Source organism: Mesocricetus auratus, unplaced genomic scaffold (genome assembly GCF_017639785.1).
Source record: "Mesocricetus auratus isolate SY011 unplaced genomic scaffold, BCM_Maur_2.0 Super-Scaffold_100006, whole genome shotgun sequence".
Classification (NCBI taxonomy): domain Eukaryota; kingdom Metazoa; phylum Chordata; class Mammalia; order Rodentia; family Cricetidae; genus Mesocricetus; species Mesocricetus auratus.
The window spans coordinates 106,615,748-106,640,907 of record NW_024429190.1 but is presented as its reverse complement, the minus strand read 5'-3'; the positions used below and the strand labels follow the sequence as shown (position 1 = coordinate 106,640,907).

Below are 25,160 nucleotides of genomic sequence, written 5' to 3'. Positions count from 1 at the left end.
TACAGTACTGTCCAAAGCCCGAAGAAAGAACCACTCCCATTTTTTTAGAGAGAGGAATTTTTTATTTTCTTTGTTATTTTTTTTTTTTTTGGTGTGGTAGGAACTGAGTCAAGAGCCTCTTGCATGCTAAGTATGCATTTGACTGTGGAGAGAACATTACTCTGACATTTTTTTTTAGGTAAACTAGAACTTCTATGTTTGTAATTGGGTGATCCATTTCTTTGTATTATGATAAAAACTAACCAGCACCTCACATGGCATTCTTGTAATTTGATTGACAAGAAATGTGCCAACTGCTCAAACTAGCTTTTGGTAAGGGACTGGGATTGCTTTGGTCACCTGAGCCTTACCGGCCTCACTCCTCCTGAAGCCACTGACACATGGACCAACATGGCGGCCCACAGTGAGGCACAAGAGGAGTGGGTGTAAGGATGAGCCTGACTTGAAGGGATCCTGGGAGGTCACAGTCATGTGACAAATGATCAGATCTCATGCCAGGTCAGGCTCTGTGGTGCTTAGAGAATGGTTTGCTGTCTGGAAACCTCCGTGGGTTGGTGCTACTGTCATCTTATCTCCAAGGGATGCTTTGATGGAGGCCTAGAAGAGAGCAGTCAGGGTAGTAGAGCTATATCCCTGTCCACTATTACCACAGTAACAACAGCGCTGTTGATTTGAAGGGAAGGTTCACTCCCCTCTTTCCCCTTGAGTCTATTTTCATCTTCCTCTTTGTACAAGGAAGTTGAAGCCACAGAATGAGGGCAGTGATCGTGAACAGATGCGATGAGTGTCCCTTATTGCCCTTTGGTCCTTTAAGAGGTCTTTGCGGCTAGTGGATGAGGCTCTAGCAGAGTCCTGCGTTAGGTGACCTGTGCCCAATGCAGCCTGAGAGAATGGTTCCCACAGCAACAAGCACAGGAGTTGGGGACTACTACTCATTGCTTTGCTTGGCTGCCAGTGGATGATCCCTAGGTGTATATACCACCATCTCCAGTCTTGCCCACAAAAGCACACTCTCACAGCTTCTCTCCCTTCTCCATCTTGATTTTCCATACCTTACTCTGCATCTTCTGAGATCATATATCCTTACTCCTAGGTTCAGCAGCTGATTTTGGTAGAATCCAATGGAAGATTGGATGCAGGTGGTCCAGTCCTAAGCCTGAACCCATGCTCCCTGAACCATTGGGTCAGTTACTGGGAGAACTCAGCAAACAGGAGACCCCAAATTCTGTCCCAGACTCCACCCATCCTTAGCTATACCAGTATCCAAGGGACATTGATCTGACCACTCAGCAACTGAGCCCTGCATTTCTTGTGGGTGGAGGCCTGCTGAGATCCGACAGCCCTTAGTGGTAACTATAACCTGCTTCACTGGTCATACCCAGTGACCTGTGAACTAAACCCAAGAAGAAGCTTGGCCTTCCCCAGCTGGCTTCACAGGAGTGATTACGGACTATCCAGGAAATAATACATTTCATGGGAAAGACCATAATTATGGAGTATTGAGTAGATAATATGTGTTTTTTTAAAGTCTGCAATTATGTATTTATCCTATCCATAATTAGGGAATTTTTAAAGGGTGCATTATAGGTAATTTAAAAATAAAATAATGACACCACTCCAAACAAACAGCCCAAACAAAGACAATAAAGGCCACCCCAAACTCAACTCCAGGATTATATTGGGGTTCCAGTGTCCTGGGCTTTGGAGAAATTAGACAGCCGAGGTTCAACCTGGGTGGGAGAGATTAGTTTGACCTGGAAGTTACAAACTGTCTAGAAGCTTCCCAAGACTATAGTTCTCTCCTTCACAAACCCAGTCCATGACAGCCTCAATCCTTAGAGATCTGATACATAACCAAGTGACTTCTGTGGGTCAACAGCTTTGCTCACCTTTGTCCTTTCTGTCACTAAGGCATGATGAACAGAGGCCTTTGAGAGTAAGGTTCACTGGTAGGGGAGCAGACTGTGGGCTACAGGTTCATATCTGACACTTCCCTCCTGGAGTCAGGGCCAGAAATCCTGATTTGGAATCCAAGAATCATCATGTCTATTGGGGCTTACAGTTTCAGAGAGTGAGTCCATGACCATCTTGTCAGAGAGCATGGAGGCAGCAGACAGGCTGTAGCAGTGAGCTGAGAGCTTATGTCTGATCCGTAAGCAGGAGGCAGAGAAAGAATGACTTGGAATGCTATGGGCTTTTGAAACCTCAAAGCCTGCCCTCAGTGACGTATCTCCTCCAATGAGGCCATACCTCCTAATCCTTCCCAAATGGTTTCAACAACTGAGGACCAAGTATTCTAGAATGTATGTCTAAGGGGCCATGCTCATTCAAACCACCATACAATTCATTACTGAAGGCAGTCAGGGAAAGAGCTCAGACAGAGCAGGAAACTGGAGGCAGAGCCATGAGGAGTGCTGTTTACTGGCTTTCTCTCCATGTCTAGCTCAATCTGCTTTTGGTACCCAAGACCACCAGTCCAGGGATGTTACCACCCACAATTGAATTGGCCTTCCTACACCAGTCATTAATTATGAAAACACCCACCCTACAGTTTTGTCTACAGCCTGATCTTATGGAGGAATCTTCTCAACTGATGCATCATCCTCTCAGATGACTCTAGTTATGTCAAGATGACACAAAAACTAGCCAGCACAATTATTCTCCATCTTAGTTTTTTGAGTCAGGGTTTCTCACTGAACCTGGAGTTTACTGTTTCAGCTAGACTGACAGGCCAGCATGGTCATGAAATCCTCCTGTCTCTGCCTCCCTAGTGGTTGTAGATATGGGCTCTCAAGTCTTTTACGTGGGTGTTGGAAGCTGTTTATGGCAGAGCTCGGAGTCAGCACATCCTCAGTTGTGTTCCATCAGAGCTAGGTAAGAAGTTAGTGTTGTATGAACAGCAGCCATGTGGAGACTGGTAGGAATCTGTCAGGCTACATCAGAATCCAGAGACAGGCTGTCATGGCATAGGCTCTGCAAAGGTGGCACATGCTGCTCGTTAGGATGCCTGTCCCTTACACTAAAGGAAGGCATAAGACCTGATCATCACCACTGTCACTTGGGTGTGCTTACACAAGAGGGCTGGTACTCATCAGAACTTACCAGGGCTGCTATTGGGGTTGGGAGGACTCTAGGGACCTGAGTACTTTTTGCTGTGCCCTGGTGCTTCTGTCTGTGTGACAGTGGCTCAGACAAAATGCCCAGATGGACATCCTCCAGTTCTTTACCTCCCCCACTGCCATGCAGCAGGCTCTCCCTGCACTGATGCTCACATATCTTAACCTGTCCTCCTTGCCGTCCCTGACATCCAGGACTCACAAATCAATATTGTCTTTTCTCCTGGACTGACCAAATGTACAGCTGGCCACTCTGCATCATCAAGTCCTTCCACTCTAACCTGGCATTCAAAATCGCCTGTTTCAATCTGATGGCTTCAGCTCATGCCCTGAGCCCCCTCTCCTCACCCAGACTCTGCCCTACAGTCTTTGCTTTGGTTGAACTAGGATCCACAAAGAGCTGAATGCTAAACTCTCTTTCCAACCACAACCATCCTTTCTTTGAGGCTGGTCTCACTCCCTCCTGGGCTCCTCATCACCTTTCCCTCCTTCTAGCTCCCTTCTTCTGCTGGATGCCATGCAACCCAGTGGTGGGTTGATTTCATCTTCCTTCCTTCCTTCCATGGAAACATGCTAATATAGTTAAGAATATGGTTAGCAGTCACACTGTCTCACGTCGAGTCTTTTCCTGGTTGTGTGTCCCTTGGTGAGACCCTTCTGTCTGAACCTCTGTTTCCTTGTCTGGGGGTAATAATATCTTGCTCATGGATGGTGAATGAATGACGAATGCAGGCACAGTCACCCGGTTCAGCACCTGGCACAGAACAAAGCTGGAATATGTGAGTTGTTAGTGTCATGCCATTGACTTTTGATTTCTACCACTGGAATGAGGGTCCAGCTGTCACACCACCAGTCCCAGAGGACGCAGACTGCCTGGTGGGGGTGGAGGATGGGTGGGACAATTTATTTTGGCACTACAGGAAAGATTCTGTCTATTCATTTTCCCCCTCCAGGCCTTCCTCTCTCGTGCCAGCCCTCTACCTCTCTCCCAAAGGAATTCCCCAGACTCCCTGAACAACATAAACCTTGGACCCTTCAGGCAGGTGTCAGCCACAGGAGTGGTGGGTTTACAAGGTAAGGACGTATAAGAAGTGACAGGCCCGGAATTAGCAATGCAATTCCTCTGTCATTTTTATCATTGGCCCCTGCAGGGAGGAGCTGATTAAATGGATATTCAACTCTTTGCATTAATGTGCATCCAGCTTCAATTTGCATTTCATTAGCTGCACAAAAAGCATAATTTTATTATTTGCCATTGGAAAGCAGATCTCTGCTAACAAGCAGTTCCACGCTGTTCCTGAAATATGGTGTGACTGACTAGCTCACGAGCTTGCTGTCTGCTCACTCTGCGGTCCGAATCCTCAGCATGGATGAGTGTCTGTGCAGAGTTGGGCCTGACATGGCAGACTGTGTTCTCAGAGGGCTTGGCTTTGTGATGTTTCTAGGAGACAGGATGACTGCTGCTGTCTTCTGGGCAAGTCACTGTCATTCGTCACTGACGACGATAGTGTTATCTCTGCTAAACAGCATCTCCAGCATCACATGCCACCTTGCCACCACCACCACCACCACCACCACCGCCGCCGCCACCACTGTTAGCACCTCACCAGTCCTACCATCTCCATTTCACTATACGACCACCACCAACATCATGGTCAACACCATGGCCTAACCACATCACTTTCCCCATACTACCACCACTGTCATCACGGTCAACACTTTCTCTGGCCCTACAAACTTCACCATACTACCACCACCATCACATGGTCATCACCATTTCTAGTCCTACCTCCTTCACCATATGCCACCACCACCACCATCTCCATTGCCACTACCCCATCACCATCACATTGCCTCCACCTCTGCCATCACCATTACTTCCAGGTCTCATCACCCCCATCATCATCATCATCATCATCATCATCATCATCATCATCATCATCATCATCATCATCACCTGTACAATATCTACCAAACTGACACCACCATGGATACAACCGTTATTGTCATCATCAAGGTGTCACCCTCATCTACTCAGCCATCACCACCGAGGGTCTCCACTAGACCAGCATGACCATCTGTTTCATTACTCCTGCCACCATAATCATCGCCACTATCACCTCTACCGCCTTTACCGAGCCCAACGGTACCTAGGTTGCAGCTGTTTCCACCAAGATGCTCTCCATTGCTGCTCTCTCCACAACTACTCATACCGTGACTGTCACCCCTCTCCATAGCTGCTGTGATTAGTATCTCTGCTATCTCTGCCTGCACTACTACCAGCTCTACTGAACCAACACCAGCGTCTTCCCTGCCACTATCTCCCCACTGCTCTCACCAATCTACCCTCCCATTACATTCACACCACAACTAGCATTCACTGCCACTATCTCTGTATCTCCCATCCGAATGACCACTACGGTCAGTTCTACCACCATGGCTACATCTCCCATCTCTACCGCCAACTCCGCTGTCTCTACTTCTTCCCCTTTGGTGTGCACGTGGGCTGCCACTGCACCAGCATTAGGCATTGCCTGTCTTGTCGTGCCATCTAGATGCCAGTGCTAGAAACCTCCGTGGTTGTCAGAGAGCATGCCATGAGGATTCTGTGATAGCAGTAGAGGGAGAGGTACTAGTGGAACTACATACTTAGTGATGTTACCACTACACTGGGCCAAATGTTAAAGGGACAACATATGCACCGAGTGTCAGTTCCCCACTCACATCCCCTTGGCTCACTTCTATGAGTCCCAGCTTCTGCATGATTCTCCTCTTGCAGAACACAAGGCCCATCGTGTCTCTCCCTCCCCCACTAACCCAGGACATCTTTTAGGCTCTAGCAGCTGCTCTGCTCAGAACTGTGAGTGCTGAAGGTGCCCCAGGTGGCTCCATCCATTGACTAGTAATGCACTAGAGTGAAAGACAGGGATATTCAACAGGACAATCATGGTCTAGAGCTCCCTTCAGCATCTGAAACTGGCCTGGATGTTACAGGCCCTTGGCTTTCTTTCCCTATTCCCTACAACTTTTCCCAGGAGTGACTTCGTAACATTGGTGGTAAGGAGTCTTTATCTCACAATGTGCATGAGACATGGCAGTCACTTCTTTTTTGGTGTATTTTTCAAGTCCAATAGCTAATAGAAGGACTTTGCACATATTCCTGAGAAGCTAAACCACTTAAAGTGGGTGCAATTGATCCCTTTTTGCTGGTTTAAAGCTGAGCCCAATGTACAAGGTCATGGTGAAAGGTGGGAGGGGAGCATGACTTCCAAACTGAAGATCAGCTCCCTTTCTGCTGTACCAGGCTGCAGCATCCTGGACTGGCCCAAGCTTGGGCTAGTAGTGTTCAGGTGTGTCCATCTTTTAGAGTTGCAAAATGATGTTATTGTTTGCGAAGCTCCTGGTTGAGAACCCTGAAATGCAGATAACAAGAACAAGCAAAAAGCAAAGAATATCCCATAATGTTGAAGTAAGCCGACTGTTTTAGGCTGATTCGCATTCACCGCTATCTATGATCACATGCACCTAGAGGCTGCAGGCTGGATGTTCCTTATTGTCAAGGCTTTCAGATCAGTTGTTGGGCCCGAAACTCAGACTCCAATCTTCCTGGAGTACCCAGTTCCTCTTCTGTATCAGGAATACAAACAGTTGTCAACCATGATGGTACCACTGTGGGAGAAGTAACAATCAACTGGCTTAAAAGGAAGACTTCAGTAGGTCATCGATGTTAGTGTAGGCCATCCAAGGTCTATGATGAGAGTCTGGATGGTAGCTGAACTGATAAATCTGGGCTTCTGAGGCTATCCCCCTCAGGTGAGGTGTGGAGTCAGCTTTCCTAGGACCATGCCATGGGTAATCAGCCCTCCCAAACCTATGGTGAGAGGTGGGGCCATCCCTCTCAAGTGCAACCACCAGTTTTCCCACAAAGCAGCTATCCTGCTATAATGTCCAGTGAGGGGCAGGACCAACTATCCCAGGGCTAGTGAGGACCAGGACCAGCTCAGCATAACCCTTAGATTCCAACATGCATAGTTCCTATGACTTGCTGTGATAACACAGGTATGGACATCAACACAGACCCCAGCTACAGCAGAACCATGGACTCAGCCATGGCCCTTGGTAATGAGGAAATATTGAGATGCACAAAATAGGGATGTCCTATGATATTTTATTAAGGAAGAAATCACTTACGTGAGAAGCCAAGAAAGCCAAGAACCAAAGGTCCGCACGCTGCTCTCCAGGCTGAAACTGGAACCCAAAGAGAAAGTGTCTCCTCCCCCTAGCTCTTTCTATCCCCTGTATGTTCTACATGCCTATGAACACACCCACATGGGTGTAGTCAGTGCTACGGGTACATAGACCTCTCCCTACACCTTGGCAGCTGCAGCTTGGGGTCAGATATCATCATGGCCCTGGTGACAGCATGGCCCTCAGACACCAACATGGTCCCAGGTGACTTACTAGATGACCTTGGGAAAATTATTGATCTCTCTGAGTCCTGGCTTCCCCATGTGGTCCTCTAGTATTCATTACTTGATGGGAAGCAACTTAAGAGAGGAAGCATTCATTTTGACTTACAGTTATAAGGTACATAGTCCGCCATGGTGGGAAAGGCATTGTAGTCGGAGCAGGAAGCAGTTGGTGCATTTGCATGTATAGTCAGGAAGCAAAGAGTGGCCAGGAAGTAGGGTTGCCTAAAAGACCTTAAGGTCTGCACCCATGATTCACGTCCTTCAATAAGACTCCATATCCTAAAGGTTCCAAAGCTTTCTCAAACAGAGCTCTCATCTGGGGACCAAGTGCTCAAATGTGGGAGCCTATGGGGAGCCTGGAATGGTAATAGATGCTTGAGGAAGGGGAGCAGGAGCAGAGCATGGCCTCAGTGCTGACCCCAGATCCATCTCTGAGCTGCATTGCTGGCGAGGTATCTTTTATCAGTTTTCCATGTCAAGGATCACACACTTTTATACAGAAGTACATTCCAGCAGGCATGGTATATGATTCCCACACAGCCCACTACTCTTCTATGATCTCCGTCCCCTGGGACAACTCCAAATGGCAATGACTGACTGGGATTTGACCGTGGCTTCCTGAACCCTCAAGTCTGTTGGTCCCACCCAATTGATCCCAATAAAGAGGGATGGAGCATTTCCTGGCACCAGTCCACCTTGCCAAATCCTTTGCTCACCAATCCTCTTTGAGAGCTCCTTTTGGTGTGTGAAGGAACACTGTGCCATGGGCCTGACTGCCCTCCAGATCCCTTTGAAGGGAGCATCCTCCATTTCACCCACTCAAATCTCTTGACTCAGCCCTAGGTCCACTCAGACGGGGTTCTCAAAAGTAGACTGTGCGGTCAGAGGGACTTTAATTTAGTTTCCAGATCTCCTGCCTGTGAGCTGAAGGGCCTTAGGCTTCCTTGTGCCTTTGTGCTTCTATTGTTTCATCTGTGAAATGGGTATAATGGTAGTCCCTGCCTCTTGAGGTCTTATGATTGTGGAGTACAAACACTGGCACCTGGGCTTCAGCAAGAAGTTTCTGGAACCTGGTTATATCAGTACCTGCCCTTGCTGATTTCTGCCCTCCCCTACCTCATTCCAGCTCTGTTTTCCCTGTACTGTGAACTCAGCTTGTGATTGTATCTCAGCCATGCCCAAGGGGGGTTGTTCTCAGGCAGCAGAATGAGGAGGGGAAGAAGTGGGCTGGAGCTGGAGCCCAGTACATATGACCAGTACAAATCTCTAGACTTCAAGGCATGGGAACCCAGAGGCTCTTGCCCAGGCCCATGTTGAAGAGTCTAAATTGGCACCCCATGAGGTGGGCTGTCTGATCTTACAAAGTCGGTGCAGCTGGTTTTCAAAGGTACTGAATAATTTAAATCACACAAGACAAAAAGCAAGATTAAGGTGAGCTGATAGGCTCTCCAGGCTACCATATCCACTCTACACACTCCATTTCCAAGGCTGCGTGGGAGAGATGCTGAATTTATTCTCTGTCCAAAGCACTAATTACCACGTTTCTCTCTTTCAGTCTCAAAAGTCTCCTTGCGAATCTATTTTCTCTCCCAGCCCCATCTCTGGTCCCAGTAACTCCCATCCATCAAAGGCAAAGGGTCAGCTAATGGAGGGGATGGGGTGTCTGGGATGGGTATCAGGCTTTGGCTCCCCTTCTGGGCACTTTGAAATGGTAGTGTCGGGATGAGGAGGGCTTCGGTGTATTTACATGAATAAATCTTGCTGTTTACATTTCAAAAGTTACCCAGGCGTAGAGAGACAAACAGCACGGAGTTATTTTTCCTTCCTTTTTGTCCCATCTGGGGCCTCCATTCTTTGCTTGCTTGCCCGTCTTCTCCAAAGTCCTTGCTGGTTGCTGGTGATGCTGCTATATTAACTATGCTATCTGGAGGGCCTCTCCAGAACCTTCAACGCTGTGCTCCCAGGGACAGATACTCTGGATCCCTGGACAGTCTCATTCGGGAGTTCCCCTACAAACCTGTGATGGTTTGAGTGAGAGTGGCCTCCATAGGCTCACCCATGGGAATATTCGGTCCCCAGTTGGAACTACTTGGGAAGATTAGGGGGTGTGTCCTCCTTGGAGGAGGCGTGTCACTGGGTGTAGGATTTGAGGTTTCAAAAACCTGTGCTACACACCCAGTTTGCTTTCTCTCTCTCTCTCTCTCTCTCTCTCTCTCTCTCTCTCTCTCTCTCTCTCTCTCTCTCTCTCTCTCTCTCTCTCTCTCTCTCTCTGCCTCCTGCTATGGATCAGATGCACATTCTCAGCACTGCTCCAGTGCCACGCCTGCCTGCCTGCCGTGCTCCCCATCCTGATGGCCATGCTCCCTAAGCCCTCTGGGACTGTAAACCCTATTGACTTTCTTCTATAAGCTGCTATGGTTATGATCGTGTCTTCCCAACAATAGAAAAGTAACTGAGACACACCCTCTTCTGTCTCCTTTTATTTTTAATTTACAGATTTTTTGTGGTAGGGCACATCCTACCATGTCTTCTCAAAAAGGATGCACAAGGTGGGGCTGCTTTCTGTATAAGATTTTCAGTTATTTGCTTGAGCATAGAATTCAGGGTTGGGTTTTTTTTTTAATTAATAATATGAAGGGTTTTCACTGTTATCTTTTCTTCCCCCTCAGAGGCACTAATTAGTAAAGAAGTCAATGCCATTATGCTTCTGAATTCTTTGTGTGTTGCTTGTTTTGTTGCTGCTTCCAGCCATAGCTCTAAGCACCGACCTTGCTGTGCCGGAGTGAGGGCCTGGCCACCTGGTGGAACTTTCAGTGTAGAAGCTTGTGCCCTGTGATTTAGGGACATTTTCCTAAGTTATGTCTTAGATGATTTCCCTGTGTGTATTTTACTTCATTCTTTTGAGAAATCCCATAATTCATACATTATTAGACTTCCTAGCTCGACTATGGAATCTTCTAACTTTATCTTTTAAACCTTCTAGAAGGATTCTTCTCAAACAGACTTCTTGGCTTGAAGCGTTCCATTACTTCCATTGCTTGGCAAAGCCCGTGTTTTCGGTGTGGTCTGTGGGAACCAGCACACTTCTCTAGTCTCATCACCAAAGCCTCTACATGGAGCCAATGTGCAGATACCTGTTCAGCAAATTCGCCGCAGTGGTCCCAGGGTGTAACCTTTCGGCTCCCTGTTTTGTTCAGACTGGTGTGCTTTTCTAGACTCCACGTCTGCCTGGCTACTTTCATGACTGACTTTGCCTTTGCCTTCCCTGCTGACTTACGAAGTCCCCAAGGGCAGTGCCTTTGGGTTGCTCGAGGCCCTGCCAAGTTTCTGTCTTGTAGGAAAGGGGTATTTAATCAGAGTTGATGATGTGAGCACCTTGTGTTTGTTGAGTGTGATCATGTGTAAACTTCTGCATGAGTTTCCTGGCAGACTGAGGCATGAACCTAACTCAGCCCCTGTGCTCAGATAGACACATAGGATGGACAAAGGTCTGCCAGGTGTATCTGTATTCATGTGTTCCCCAACATGTGTACCAGATCAGTACACAGTTGACTGTGATCAGTACATTAAAACAGAAACAGACAAGGTTAGCATTTAGACTTATGTAGTTTGGTTGAACATCTAAAGGCATTGTAAAAAGGGATTGGGGTACTATCTGTCTTTCTTTCTTTCTTTCTTTCTTTCTTTCTTTCTTCCTTCCTTCCTTCCTTCCTTCCTTCCTTCCTTCCTTCCTTCTTACTTTCTTTTTTTGTTGTTTTTCAGACAAGGTTTTTCTGTGTAGCCCTGGGATGTCCTGGAACTCACTCTGTAAACCAGGCTGGCCTTGAACTCATAGGAGAGATTCCCAAGTGCAGGAATTAAAGGCATGTGCCACCATTGCCTGTCGATAGTGGTGTGTGTGTTGGGGGGTACTTCCTGTCTGGGACTCCACCTCCCTTCACTGTAACAGCTGGTTTCAGAAAATCTACTCCCTTAGAAAAGCCGTAAAATGGAAGGAGCTGAATTCTTCAAGCTTAGCTAACCTCGCTCCATCCAAAAGGAGGCTGATTTCATAGCCGTGTGATCTCTGAGACTTCCCAACAGGTCAGAGTGATAGTAGTTTTGCAAATGGAACCTCAGAGAGGTTAAGTGAGGAATTCATTCTCTCAGTCTGAAAAGACTGGTAAGCCAGGATTTGGATGCAGGCTTGATGATTTCATTCTTTTGTATGATAAGCAAGGAAAACAAGAATGGAAGGGGCCCTGGAGGTTCTCACTGGGAGCCCTGATCACTGAGTGTCTGGCAGGAAGCAGCTCATAGGACTCAGCTAGAGGCATACTACAGGGGCCCAGTGTTCTTCACTGGGCTGGGGACTGACAGAGCTGTGATCCCATCTCAATCTACAGATTTTGCCATGTGTTGGGGGTAGAATCTTGATGAGGAGCCAGGATGTGGTCAGAATGACCCTCAGGCCATACAGCTCAAAGATGGAAGGAGTCTCTGAGGTGAATAAAAGTGTTCTTTGTCTCACTGTGTCACACGGTAAGTGAGACAAAGGGCTCCTTCCGGGATTTTGAGCAGCTTCTCTGGCCCCAGACCTAAGACTCAAACACCACTCTCAGAGTTTCCAGAGCCCATGAACCACAGCAGCATCTGGGGTCACAGGAACTGCTTTCGGGCTTCAGGAACGCAATGCTTTCCTACCATGTCACATGCCTCAAAGTAGCTACAGAAGCCTAGGTGGATGTGTCTTGGGAGACTTTTGGGGGTAGATACTGCATTCATTTGGAACCTTCCAGATGGACCTACATCTTGAGCCTTAAACACTTCAGAAGGTACACTGAATGGGCCTTCTTTGTCTAGAATCTAGGGGTCCTCTCACACTGTGTAATCCAGCCGATCCTTCTGGAAGCATCCAGAAAGTTATTAGATGTGCTCTGGGGGCACTTGGACAAAGATGTTTCTGTAGCATTCCTGGTGGAAGGGAAGCAGAAGAATTCAATACACATGTTCATCACAGCAGAATGGATGAGCGAACTGTTCGCGTCATGCCTCAGAGAGCAAGTGAATTGCTTCGGGGCCATCATACCGAGGGGAAGAGTTAGTCTCATGATGCATAGAGCATGGCTTTGACTTATGGAAAATCAAAGTTCAGGATGGTGGTGTTTGTGGATGTAGTTCTCAGGGAGGAAAGAAGCTGGAAATTGTGTGTGTGTGTGTGTGTGTGTGTGTGTGTGTGTGTGTGTGTGTGAGAGAGAGAGAGAGAGAGAGAGAGAGAGTTTATAGGAACCTAGAAGGATGTCCAAGGTCAGTCTAGGGCATGTGGGTGTGTGGGTAGGCTGTGAGTGTTCTTATTTTATATTACAAATATTTATGGAAGGCATTTGCCTTCTAACAGCTATAGAGCAGTTTAAAAGCAAAGAATTTTAATAAAATACAGATGAAAACAGGTCAGTTCCTATTGCACCCTTTGGAGATGTTTATTTGTGTCTGTCTGCCCCGATTTGTACAGGACAGAGAGGGCTGGAACTGGGTTATGTTTCAAGGGGAGACCTGCCTCTTTTTTTTCCTTCTCCTTCTCTACCTCCAGTAGGTATCTGCATCAGGGAAAATGTTTCTTTTTTGTGCTTGAAATGGAAGGAAAAGGTTTTAGAGACGTTGTTTTTCTGGGTTAGATAGGGAAGGCAAGAGGAGAGAATTTCATCTGGTCTAAAGAATTAGATTTGGGCCTCAGTGGAGGCAAGATGGCACAGAGACTGACTGCTTTAGTCAGCAAATGACATAGTGAGACTCTGAGCTCTGGAAGGCCCACATCAGGGTCCAACTCCAAACAGACTCAAGTAAGTACTAGACCCAAGGCTCACGGGGAACTGTGGAATCAGAGCCAAGAAGCAGATCTGGAAGGGGACAGGACCCATCACACCAGAGCCTGATCCTCAAGCTGCCTCCAAGAACAGCTCCTGGGCCCCATAGGGACAGTGCTAGGTTTGCTTTCAGGAGGGTTCAAGACACCTGTCACATCTCCCAGTGACAACTAGGGGAGACTTGTTGAGAGAAGTAGTAACACTGTTTGGCAGGTGGGAGCTTAGAGTCCTCAGGATTTGGGTATTAGTACTAATAGAACAATGCTTATATGCACAGCTGTCATTAAATAACATTTGATTAAATGGTTTTTAATGGTTGCCATAGTATTCTCTCTTTTTTAAATGTATTGGGGTTAATTTTTCTGATGCCTTATTGTAACAAAATTAAGTGGTTTCTCTCTACAAGCCACACTGCAATAGGTGTTTGTGAATGTACTTTTGAGAGTGCTAGATATGTAGATTTCTATTTTGAATGTGTGTATATAGGGGAGGTACATGCATGTGCGTATGTATGTTTGTGTGTATGCAGGTATATGTATGTGTATATATATATTGAGAAAAGATCAACTTTTCTGTATGTTTCTTGGACACAGTTATTTTTACGTCGTTGAAGCCTTTGGCCATTTTTGTCTGTGTGTTGATACTTTTCTGACAATTAACTGTGGTATCTATATGTTGAGGGGGGGCACCTCTCCCTTTTTTTTTTAAACCATACATTTGGCATTTTCTTCTCAGCTTGTATTTTTAAGATTTGGCACCATTTGTGCTTTTCCCCTTGTGATGATTTTAAAGAAAATGGTCCTCAAAGGGAGTGGCACTATTAGGAGGTGTGGCCTTGTTGGAGGAAGTGTGTCACTGTGGGGGCAGGCTCTGAGGTCTCTTCCTCAAGCTTCCCTCAGTATGACTGTCAGTTGGCTTTCTGTTGCAAGATGTAGGACTCTAAGCTACTCCAGCACCACATCTGCCTGCATGGTGCCGTATTCCCACCATGATGATAATGGACTGAACCTCTGAAACTGTAAGAGAACCACCCCAGTTAAATGCTTTCCTTATAAGAGTTGCCATGGTCATGGTGTCTTTTCACAGCAATAAAAAACCCTGACTAAGATACCCTTTTACTTAGAAATAATCTTAAGTTTATAGAAAAGTTGCAAATATAGTACAAAGACTCTTCTCTCTCTTCTCTCTCTCTCTCTCTCTCTCTCTCTCTCTCTCTCTCTCTCTCTCTCTCTCTCTTTTTCCTGACTCACTTAAGAGCAAGAAGCTGACTTGGTGCTCTTCCATCTCTGGCTACTGTAGTGTGTGCTGCAAGCAGGGGCTTTCTCCATCCTAACCACAATGTCAACTTCAAGCGCAGAAAATTAACCTCACATATAGGCCTCAACCTTTCTCAGAGGCCCCTGGGTTCTGTCCAAACACTCAGCCTTTGCCAACCATCTCGACATGAAGTTCTTTATTTTCATCTTGGAAAGTCTCATACTTGTTTACAGTTTATCTCAATCACATCCATCCCTTCCACTTACAGGCACCAGACCCTAACACATTCCTCCCAACTTCATGTCTTTTTTTTTTTTGATAACTCATCTTAAAAGTATATTAACATTTCAAGTATCCTGAGTTTGTTTCATTTCTCTCCTGGTACTTTCTTTGTGGGTCTTATACTATTTTGATTATTTAAGCTTTGCAGTGCATTTTCATACACACAGAGCAAATATCCCTTCAGTCTTCATGGTACTTTCAGGAGACTTACAAGTAGCTTATTTTTGTAGAGAAACTTAGGGATATTGCTATGTGTAGCTCTCTTTTAATTTTATCAGAGCAGTGTTCCTAACCTTTGTAATGCTGTGACCCTTTATTACAATTCCTCATGTTGTAGTGACCCCCAACCATAAAATTATTTTTGTTGCTACATCAGAACTATAATTTTTCTACTGTTAGGAAGCATAATATAAACCTCTGAGTTTTCTGATGGTCTTAGGTGACCATTGGGAAAGGGTCCTTTGGCTCCTTTGACCTGTGGTTTGAGAACCACTGATCTAGGGACAAGGTCCAGTGCTTGGACCTTGTGCTAAGTAGCAAATCTCTCTTTCATGGATGGCCACAAGACATAGACTTAGAAGGCACTGAAACACAGGTAATAGGACTCCACGTGACACTGTCAATCTTCACATGTCACCACAGCCACCTCTGACTAGAGGGACGCATGGTTATTCTGCAGACCACAAGCAAAGTTTCCTCCAAGCTTTTGCACACTAGTATTGGAAAAGGGACTGAAACCCTACTTTGGATCCATAAGCTCCTTTGAACCAATTCTGGAATCTGGATTTCAAGTGGAAATCCTGGATGCTGGTGTGTTTAAAACCATTTTAATAGAAGCTCTAGGAGGACTTCTATGTGTGAAACCAAGGGGAAAATAGGGAAAACCTAATGAGGAGTCTGCCGTGAGGGTCTTTTCAATAGCCTAGTGTCTGAGTTCATTTTCAATTGCTATGACAGAATACCAGGGACTCGGCAACTTATGAAGGAAAAGAGTTTATGGAGGTGTCTATTCCAGAAGTTGGAAGTCACATATCAGGCAGAAGAGTCTGGCGAGGGTCTCAGATCGTTAAAATGAGGTACAGATGTAGGGGGCAAGGCAGCAGGTGCAGAAGAGAGAAGACACAAGGGCGAGCCTCACTTCTCCCTTGCCTGTGCTTATGATCATGGGCACATTTCCACGAGAAAGGCACTAATAATCATCACATGTCAGTGATCTTCACGTTGCTGTGACCTAAATGTCCAATAGAGGTAACTGAAGAGTGGGGAGGCTTCTCTGGGCTTGCCCGTTCAGGGCAGCTCATCCGACGGTGGCAGAAGCCTGTGGCAAAAGACAGCAGCTGATACTATGGTTCACCTGGAAGAAGAGAATGCATCTGAACCAAGGACCAAGCATAAACCACTCCCTCCAACTAGGCCCCTCCTTCCTTAAGGTTCCAGGAGCCTGTTGGGAACATTTCACACTGACAGTCTAACTACCTCTTAAAAGCCTTACCATTAATTGTTAGCCATGATGGCAATTAAATTCCCATCTGATGGGGCAGGCAAGATGGCTTCGGGGTAACGGTGCTTGCCACCAAGCCTGATGACCTGAGTTCAATTTCTGGAATCCCCATGGTGGTAGGAGAGAACCGGTTACCTGGTGCTGTTCTCTGACCTCCACATACACACACACAAGTGCACCCACACCCACTCTCATCCACCCATATCCACAGCACCACCTCCCACACAAAACAGATACAATAAAAACTTTTAAAAAATATCCAACCCCAGTCTTGGAGATGACAAGCCATATTATAGGCCATGTCCCTGAGACACACAGGGGGCATGCCAAACTCTGCCTTCTCATTGTTAGGACGCCTTGGCCCTGCTGGTGACTGATGTTCCCATGCATTATCCTGACCACCGCTGGCCTGGCTTGACCCCCCCTCCCTTTGAGGCTGGGTCTCAAGTTATACCTGAATCTGTCCTCTGTTCTATTCCCAGCCTGGGCCATCTGAGCTCCTTAAAAGCACCCTGAGGACAGAGCTATGCAAATATGCAAATGGAAAGACCTGGGTTCTTGGGGTAAGCCTCCCACCCCCCAAGACGCTCTTTCTTCTGGTAAATCTTCACTATTGAAAAGACATAGAGTGCTGTTTGTTTCTTGGCATGAAGAAGAAAACAGAACCGAATGTCTCCATGGTGCCGGGGATTGCATAGCTTACCTTATCTGACCTTCACAGGAGCCTTGGATGAATGATGCTTCTATCCATCTTACAGAAAAAGAAACCAAGGTTATTGAGTTTACAGAACTTACACTAAACCATGCAGCAGATTAATGGTGCAGTCAAGCAAACACTCAGGTCCATAGACATGATACTAATATCTTCCATGTGCCAGGCACCATGCTTTGGGTGCATAGTTGTGTACCTATTGGCTAGGACTTGAGCAGATATGATCCCTATTTTCCTCCCAGCCTCTCTCCATTGCAGACACAATGTGCATAGATTTTTTGGAGGCTCATCTATGGAGCTGGAAGTGCTTGGAAACACACTGGAGAGGTGAGGATGTGGGCAGCCTAAGATGGAGTCTTCTGCTATCTGCTGGGCCAGGTGGGTGAGCATCCTTTGCTTGTTTCTTTTTTCCTCCTTGGCTCAAGGAAGGAGGGACAGCTTGGGTTTTGCAAAGACAGAGGACTTCTGACAGCCTGCAGGCTGCTTTCCCCCTATTCAGATGGATCAAACTCACAGACCATCTCTCCCCAGCTGCAGGCTTGTGGAATAGGAAAACCACTCATTTCCCTCTGAGAGAGAGAGGCGCCCAAAGCAGATATTTCAATATATTCCAATTTAGCCGAGGGAAGCCAGAACATGGATGTTGTTGCCAAGGAAACCACCCCCTTCCTCCCAGTGTACTGTGCATACGTGTATCATTCCATCTCTTGGCTCTCCAAGGTAATATCATAGCTCCGTGCTTGGGGGAGGGTTTTTAAAAGGCATATAAAACCTCTTAGCATCGAGAAAATTCATTAAATGACCTCATTCCAGAGAAGCTTAAATTATTCTTTTTAGACCCTTTATGCTGAAGACAGGGAAATGGCTGAGTCAGTCCTATCTCTTGTAGCCCAGCTCAGTGTCTGGGTGGAAAGGTTTTTTTTCAGAAATAAACAAATTAGTATTGGGAAGTGCAGGCAGGCGAGTGTGTGTGTGCAATAATAAGGAGGCCGTTCTGTGACTCCAATGTCACTGGTTAATTCCTGTGTGTGGATCTGCCAAGACCACCTTGATCCACAGCCCTCCTGGGTGGGAGGCCACACTTCACAGAGCAGGCCTCAAAGCTGAGACAAGAGACAGTCTATTGCAAGGCCACCTGTCAAAGGATTCTGGAATTACGTGGGGGGCTTCTGTTATTCAGTCTGCTGTATCTTAGGCTTTTTTATTTGTCCCTAGCTGGCATCTGGTCTGAGTCTCCTTCTTTCCTCATTCCTGCCTGCCCTGTGACGGGGTGTTAATGTCCCTCCACACCCTCCACCCCAGGCCAATCCAACACCATTCTCACTTCTCATCACAGAAATCCTTTGCTCTGCTTCCTTTCAGCCCTTCCAGGCTTTTAGTGCTGGGATGAACCCTGTACATTGAACATACAGATAAATATTGGGATCCCTCTTTCAATTAGTGGCATAAGCTGAGGACTTTGCTTTACATGTTATAGGGTCTCCCATAGGGACAATTTTGCTTGTGCTATCATAGGTGAGGGACATTCATATCTAGTAGGCCTAAGAGACCCAGATACTGTTCCTCAGGACACCCTACAGCTAGTAATTGGTCACCCGCAAACCCAGCAGTGCCAAGGCTGCAAGATGCTGACTTCCTCCCTTCTACTTTGTTCACTCATTAAAAAAAAAGATTTATTTTATTTTATGTGTGCATGTGTGGGCCTGGTTGTATATATTTGCGTCATGTGCATGCAGGTGTCTGCAGAGGTCAGAAGCCGGTGTTGGATTCCCCTGGCACTGGAGTTACAGGAGACTGTGAGCCATTGATGTCTGGGCTGGGACCCGAACCTGGGTCCTGTGTAAAAGCAGCAAGTGCTCTCAACTGTTCATCCTTCTCTCTCTAGCCCCACTTATTTTTACATGCCCCCTCCTTTTTGTGTAAATATTGACTGTCTAATTACTATGCACCAGCCTGTAAGCCCAGGTCTAGTGACATAAACTGAACAAGATGGATGCAGTATTTCCATTTATCATCAGAGTCCATAGTTAGGACTGGGACGGTCATCTCTTTTGGACTTGCTGACCTAGTTCTGAGGTCCTCCTAGTACTCACTGCAACTTATTCTAGCTACTGGATAGAGTGGGGGTGGGGTGGGACTTTTACAGCCACCCATCCAAGTGTGGTTGCTGGACCTGGTGTGGTTTCCTCCCATGGCTTCCTCCATGTATACACCTCAGGCTCTCTTAGTGTAAGCTTTGCTGCAGCAGCAAGCATGCTGGGTTAATAAAAACCATCTGAGATGGGACAAAGGCCAAGACTCTGTCATCTTGCAAGGGGACTCTGGGACAACTCTATCATGACATGTTTGCTATCTAGGTGGGCCTTACCAATTCTTACCTCCCAGATTCTTGCTTCCAGCCGCTTCTCTCATAGCGTGTCTCTGTGAAGTTGTTCAAGGTTTAGACTTTTAAACCAGATAACCCGTAGCACTTATTTACAATGTGACCGTGGACAAGTTACTTCGCTTTTATGAGCCTCATTGTTCCTCTTCCACAAAATGGGGCTAATAACAATAGTACCTATTTTGCACAGTTATTGTGAGATTGAAGGGGCTGTTGTTTCACGTGGAGTTCTTGGTTCACAGTAAGTTCCCTGTGAGTTATGCTGCCAGTATTGCTGTCAGTGTTTCCGCAGCCTGTTGGCCCAATAGATACAGACAAAGAAGAATCTTCAGCCCCTCTCTGTATCTCACAGGCCATCTATTTGCCTCAGTGGCACTCAGCCACGCCAAAAGTGACATGAACCTTCTTGCCGAGAGGCCACTGGTGTTGTGAAGCATGTTGAAGCTTTTCACAGGCAGAAGGAAGAGGACAAGGCTGTGGAAGCAGACGATGTGATGGAAATGCGCCCGTTACAGTTCCCTGATGCCTGAATCCACAGCTAGCTCTGCATGGCTGTGTCCTGCATCACCTGCCCATCATCAAGAGGTCTGGATGAGGGAGACATCTGCCCTGGCTGACATCCGGCCACTGTGGAGGGAGACTGTGTCTTGCCCCTCATTCCAGGGCCACTGTGAACAAACAGTGGGTGAGATTCCGGGCTCGGAATGATACTGGTGTGTACAGAAGCAGACAGGTGCAGGGAAGGGGAGTCTCTTTTTGTGAACAGGTACATTAGTTACTTCTATAATAGTTGTGATAAAAGAAATAGGCACCCGAGAAAAGCGACCTGAAGGAAGGGTTTGTTTTGGCCTTTGGTTCTAGGGGATGCAGTCCATCTGAGTAGGGGAAGGGGTAGCAGTGTGAGCAGGTGGTGGGTGTCATTACATCCACAGTCCAGAACCAGAGAGCAATGAATGAACGCTAGCGCTTATCTTGATCTCTCTTTTTATTCTGTTCATGATCCCAGCCCAAGTCACAGTGCTGCCACAATTGAGGTGAGTCTTCCCGCCGCAGCTAAATTAATCTGGATTATCCCTCACAGGTGTGGCCACAAGATTTTCTCTTAGATGAGTTTAGATCCTGTCAATTTGTTGGCCGTCACAGCAGGGCCAAGAGGCTGGTGTGTGTCACCTCATGTTACCTTCCAATCACACTGTGGAAGAGAGCTGTTGAGTCCCTTGCTCGGAATGTCCCAGCCAGAATATGACAGTCCAGGATTGGCTGTTGTGGTCTGTCTGCCTTTAAAGCTCACACTGTGACCTTGTATTTTGTGTTCCTGGGCTGCCGTAACAAAATTCCATGGGCTTGATGGCTAATGTAGGGCAGGTATTTATTTCTCACTGTCCTAGAGGCTTAAAGCCCAATACCAAGATGTTGTCAGATTTGGTGTCTGATGTAGGCCCACTTGCTGCTTTGAAGATTGTGTCTGTTTGTTGTGACCTCATATGAAGAGCTGAAGGGTCTCTCTGGTATCTCTTTCATAAGGACTCTAATGCTGTTTGAGATGGTGCTACGCTTATAGCTCATTCATCCCTTACCCAAAGGCCCCACCACCCAATAGCAGTGCTTTGTGGGTTAGAATCCCAGTGCATAGTTTTGAGAAGGCTGTCAACATTACCTCTGTAACATATGTGTTGTTGCTTATGACCAACTGGATGAACTCCATTGCACAAAAGAACTGCCACCACGGGTTCCCTATCTGGTTACCTTGGGTGATCAGGGTCAGTAGAGGTAGTCTGCCTATTACAAGACACCTATAGTTCCTACGCAAATAGGCTGTGGCCATTTGTTGTAAGGGCTCTGGACTTTCCACTGCCTTGGACTCAGAGACCCTGCTGCCTTATGCCTGGGAGACACCCTGGGAAACAGTGACACATGTCAGGATCCAGGGCTCACACTGATAGTTCCTTTCATCTTATTCTTTCCTCACCTTACCTACCTGCTAATCTCACTTTCACACACACACACCCTGCTCTATTACCCTCCTCAGCCTGTTCTCAGCTTTTGTTCCTTATGATATGGAGACCTGGGTGAGTAAAGTCATTAAAGTCATTATTCCTTGCACAGAAATGTCATTCACCCTATTCATATTTAACATTCTCCCCACATGATCTTTTGATGCTTTTAAATGCCCAGTATGACATTATACACACACACACACACACACACACACACACCCCTCGGTAGAGACATGAGGAGGCTCTTTGTTACCTATTTACTAATTTATAAAATAATTTATTTTATTTTGGGAGTTGATTCCGTCTGCTGCTGACAATAGTGATTGTGGGGGTTGGAGAGTTGGGTGACACTGGGATAGGAGAAGGTATGACAAAGTTCTGGATTCATGCTCCAACAGTCACTTGTCATTTCTGGTCCAGGTGTCTATCTGTAAAACAGACCACACTCTGTTAAGTCCTTATATTTTATATTACTTGGATTTATTTTGGTGGGGGGTAAGTGATGCTAGCAACTGCTTTACATTCTAATATACCTCAAGAGGGGTGCTGGAGAGGAGGTAAACCAAAGACAGAGGGGCGCCCTGAGAGCAAGCTCTCCCTTTAGCTCTTTGTGAAGGGAGAGAGGTCAGAATAACTGTCAATGTTTCCCTTCTCACCTCCAGATCGAGATGCCAGGGACAGACTACTCCCAATCAAGAGTCCTTTTGCTTCACTTAGATTGAAATCATGAGTGGGCAAGGGGAAGGGTTGGCCTGCAGCAGATGGAAGAGTAGGCAATACGGATGGGAGCATCAGCAGGTGGCGCCCTCTAGTGCCACAGACATTTGGTATTGGGCCCCATATCCCCACAAGTGTTACAGCTCTGCTGTGGGCCAGCCTTTAGTCATGTTAATATCTAGGCAGGCTGACATGTCAGATTCCTCAGCCCTTAGCTGCAGCCAATGCTAGTGATCATGTGCACATCCCAGAAGTTGTGATCCCTAAGCCCTTCCTTAACCAGGCCAGGGTTACAGCTCTCAGCCTCAGGTTTGAGACCCAGGGCCCTGAAGACTTGGCAGCTCTCTGGACAATGTCGTTTATCCCTCATCCCCAGTTCTCTGCCTTCCCTCACCATCTCTCTGCTATCCATTGCTCTTCTTTTCCCTGCGCTGGCCTCATAAGAACCACTCAACTGCTTCTGTCCCCTTGCTCTTTTTGCAAATGGGCTGCCCACTGCTCAACTGTCATTGCCACTGCTCTTCCGTAAAGATAAATGGCACACTTGATGAGGGTATAGGTAACTATTTATTTGTGGCAAGTACTTACAGGAGAAAACTGGCAACCACGGTGAATCAGCAGCTTTCACTACAGGACCCGAAGCCCGAAAGAAAGCATGCGTCTCTCCTGCACCGCCTTTTATTACCACATCCGTTTAGTGGGCATGGCTAGCAGCTCAGTCCTAATGTCTCTTCCTACACTCTTCTACTGCTGCTTTCTCTGTGTCACCAGCTACCACTCCCCCACTGAAAACAGGCCAGGAAAGGCCACTATGGAAAGGCCCATTGCTGTGACACCAGCAGCTCAGGGAAGAGTCCAAAAGCTGCTGCTAACTAGAGAGGCTAATTGACCCATCCCATCCCAGGGACCCTGGGCAACCTGCTTCCGTAGGTTCCAGACCAATCACTGCCATTTGTTTGCACCAATCACAGTCATCTTTATTTTGCACTGTCCAGTTATTGACACTTATATTTTGCACCATTCACAGCCTCACCTCTTAGCGTCTGTCATAATAGGCCCTCTGCTAGGTGAACAGGGCACATGCTCCCTCTCTGGAAATGGTTGCAGGATCATCCAGTGTTCTTGGTGGCTTGCGATACCCAAGTTTGGTACAAATTATTTCAAACAGCCCTGGCTGAGGTTGATTATTTCTTCAAGAGCAGCAATAATCAATTACAATCTTTGCTTAGTTGTCTCAGCACATTCATGGAGTGTTTTAGATGTCTGATGCTGGCCTAGGAGTGGCCCAGTTAGATGTTTGACTGACAGGGGTTTTTTTTTCTTCTTCTCAGAGCAGCCAGGTGAGCAAGGCAACAAGGGAGGAGAGAGTCCAACAGCTGCTAACTGGAGAGTCACACCGGCCAATCTCCCAAAACCCTTGCTTATTTGCATGATAATGAACACCAGGAGTGCTTATAAATATAAATTTAAAGACCTTGTCATTAACACTAATTGTGATTTTAAAATAGTGTGTGTGTGTGTGTGTGTGTGTGTGTGTGTGTACGGATGCACTTAGAGGATTAAAGTCAACTCCAATCCGGGTATCCTATACCAGGCTGCAGCTGAAACCCTGTAGCAGATATGCAGAGAAGCACCATGGAGGATCAATGAGTGAAGGGTATGATCTGGCAGCACAGAGTCACAGTGACTGGAGCCGGCACTGCTTGCCCTGCTGGAAGAATGAGAGCTTTGAGCAGCACCACCGCTCAGAGGCTGCAAGGACAATGGTCATGCCCTAGGAGCCTAGGTGCAGCAGGCATCCAGGACAGGAGATGTGCAGCCCCCTGGAGCTCTCATGGATCCTGCCCCTGGATGCCCTGCCTAGCTGAGAGATCATCCTGACTGTGGGCAACAGCAGGATATCCATAATGAGTCTTGGTGATGGTCCAGCATTTACAGTGCCTCAGAAACCAGAAACCTTGAACCAGGCCAATGACTCATTGCAATGAGTATTTGCACGTAAAGCTGTTTGGGTAAAACAATGTACCGTGGGACACACTGCAGTTTGCAATGCCTCGCCGATGAACAAATAGGTGATGGAGAGGTAGGAAAAATGGAGGAAAGAAGTGACTGGTGCATAGTGGAAAGAGGCAGAACTAGAGATGCCATGGTGGTGGCAAGTGTGGGAGAAGGCTTCCTGGTGTACAGGGGAGAGTGCAGTTGTCAGCAAGGGCCGGCAGGGTGGTATGCAGCAGCCTAGAAGCTTGTATAGGCTTTACTCCCAAACATGCCAGCCAGTCACATGATCACCCTGGCTCTGAGCAATGAGAGGATGTCCAAGATGGAGAATGGTTCATTTTCTGGATTGGGCCTCTTCAAAGACCTCCAGGATCCATGCTGCCCCCGAGGTCATCTATCTTGATATCAGTGATCCGTGTTATAGCTGTGGGGTGTGCTGGTGCCATGGTCTGTGCTGCCCATTGACTGTGTTGATACCCAAGGTCCACGTGGATACCTGTGGTCTGTGCTCCTGCAGGAGGCCACGTTGATATCTGTGGTCTGTACTGCCACCAGACACCATGCTGAAGTCCATGGGCCGTGCTCATGCCAGTGAAAGTCCATAATCCTTGCTGCCACTGACTGTAAAGAGCAAGGAAGCTTCTTTTGCAGTGGTATCGATGGCTGCAGACTCACAGCTGAGAATAAGAGACTCAGAAGGGTTCTGTGACAACCTCTCTCCTTCATTACCCTGCCCCTGGAGAAAAAGAAACAGACTAGACAGGGAACCTTTGAAGAGAACTCTTTAACAATTGTGATAGGGATTCTATAGTGTAGCTCTTCACAGGTGATGGCTTCTGGTGGGAGTGGGGATGGGGAAGTTTTCTTTAAGGGGCCAGCCAT

The 25,160-nt window shown here is 46.9% G+C and overlaps 3 long non-coding RNA genes across 4 annotated transcripts in view; 1 reads left to right on the top strand and 2 right to left on the bottom strand.

Annotated features, from left to right (window-relative positions):
• Positions 1 to 15,947: 15,947 nt before the first annotated feature.
• On the bottom strand, positions 15,948 to 20,220 carry LOC121140977. Its single transcript, XR_005877949.1, has 3 exons — positions 19,562 to 20,220; positions 17,175 to 17,222; positions 15,948 to 16,324 (listed from the first exon to the last, which is right to left on the bottom strand). It is a non-coding gene; the product is annotated as an uncharacterized LOC121140977 (long non-coding RNA).
• On the top strand, positions 20,191 to 23,697 carry LOC121140979. Its single transcript, XR_005877952.1, has 3 exons — positions 20,191 to 20,332; positions 20,573 to 20,600; positions 23,612 to 23,697. It is a non-coding gene; the product is annotated as an uncharacterized LOC121140979 (long non-coding RNA).
• The window catches only part of LOC121140978, a 32,435-nt gene continuing 29,099 nt past the window's right edge, over positions 21,825 to 25,160 (bottom strand). Inside the window, exons 3-4 of one of the 2 annotated variants that reach the window (XR_005877950.1) lie at positions 23,314 to 25,014; positions 21,825 to 21,991 (exon numbers count right to left, since the gene is read on the bottom strand). This is a non-coding gene — a long non-coding RNA (uncharacterized LOC121140978). The remainder of the gene's footprint in view (positions 21,992 to 23,313; positions 25,015 to 25,160) is intronic. The other variant, XR_005877951.1, reaches the window with a different exon arrangement.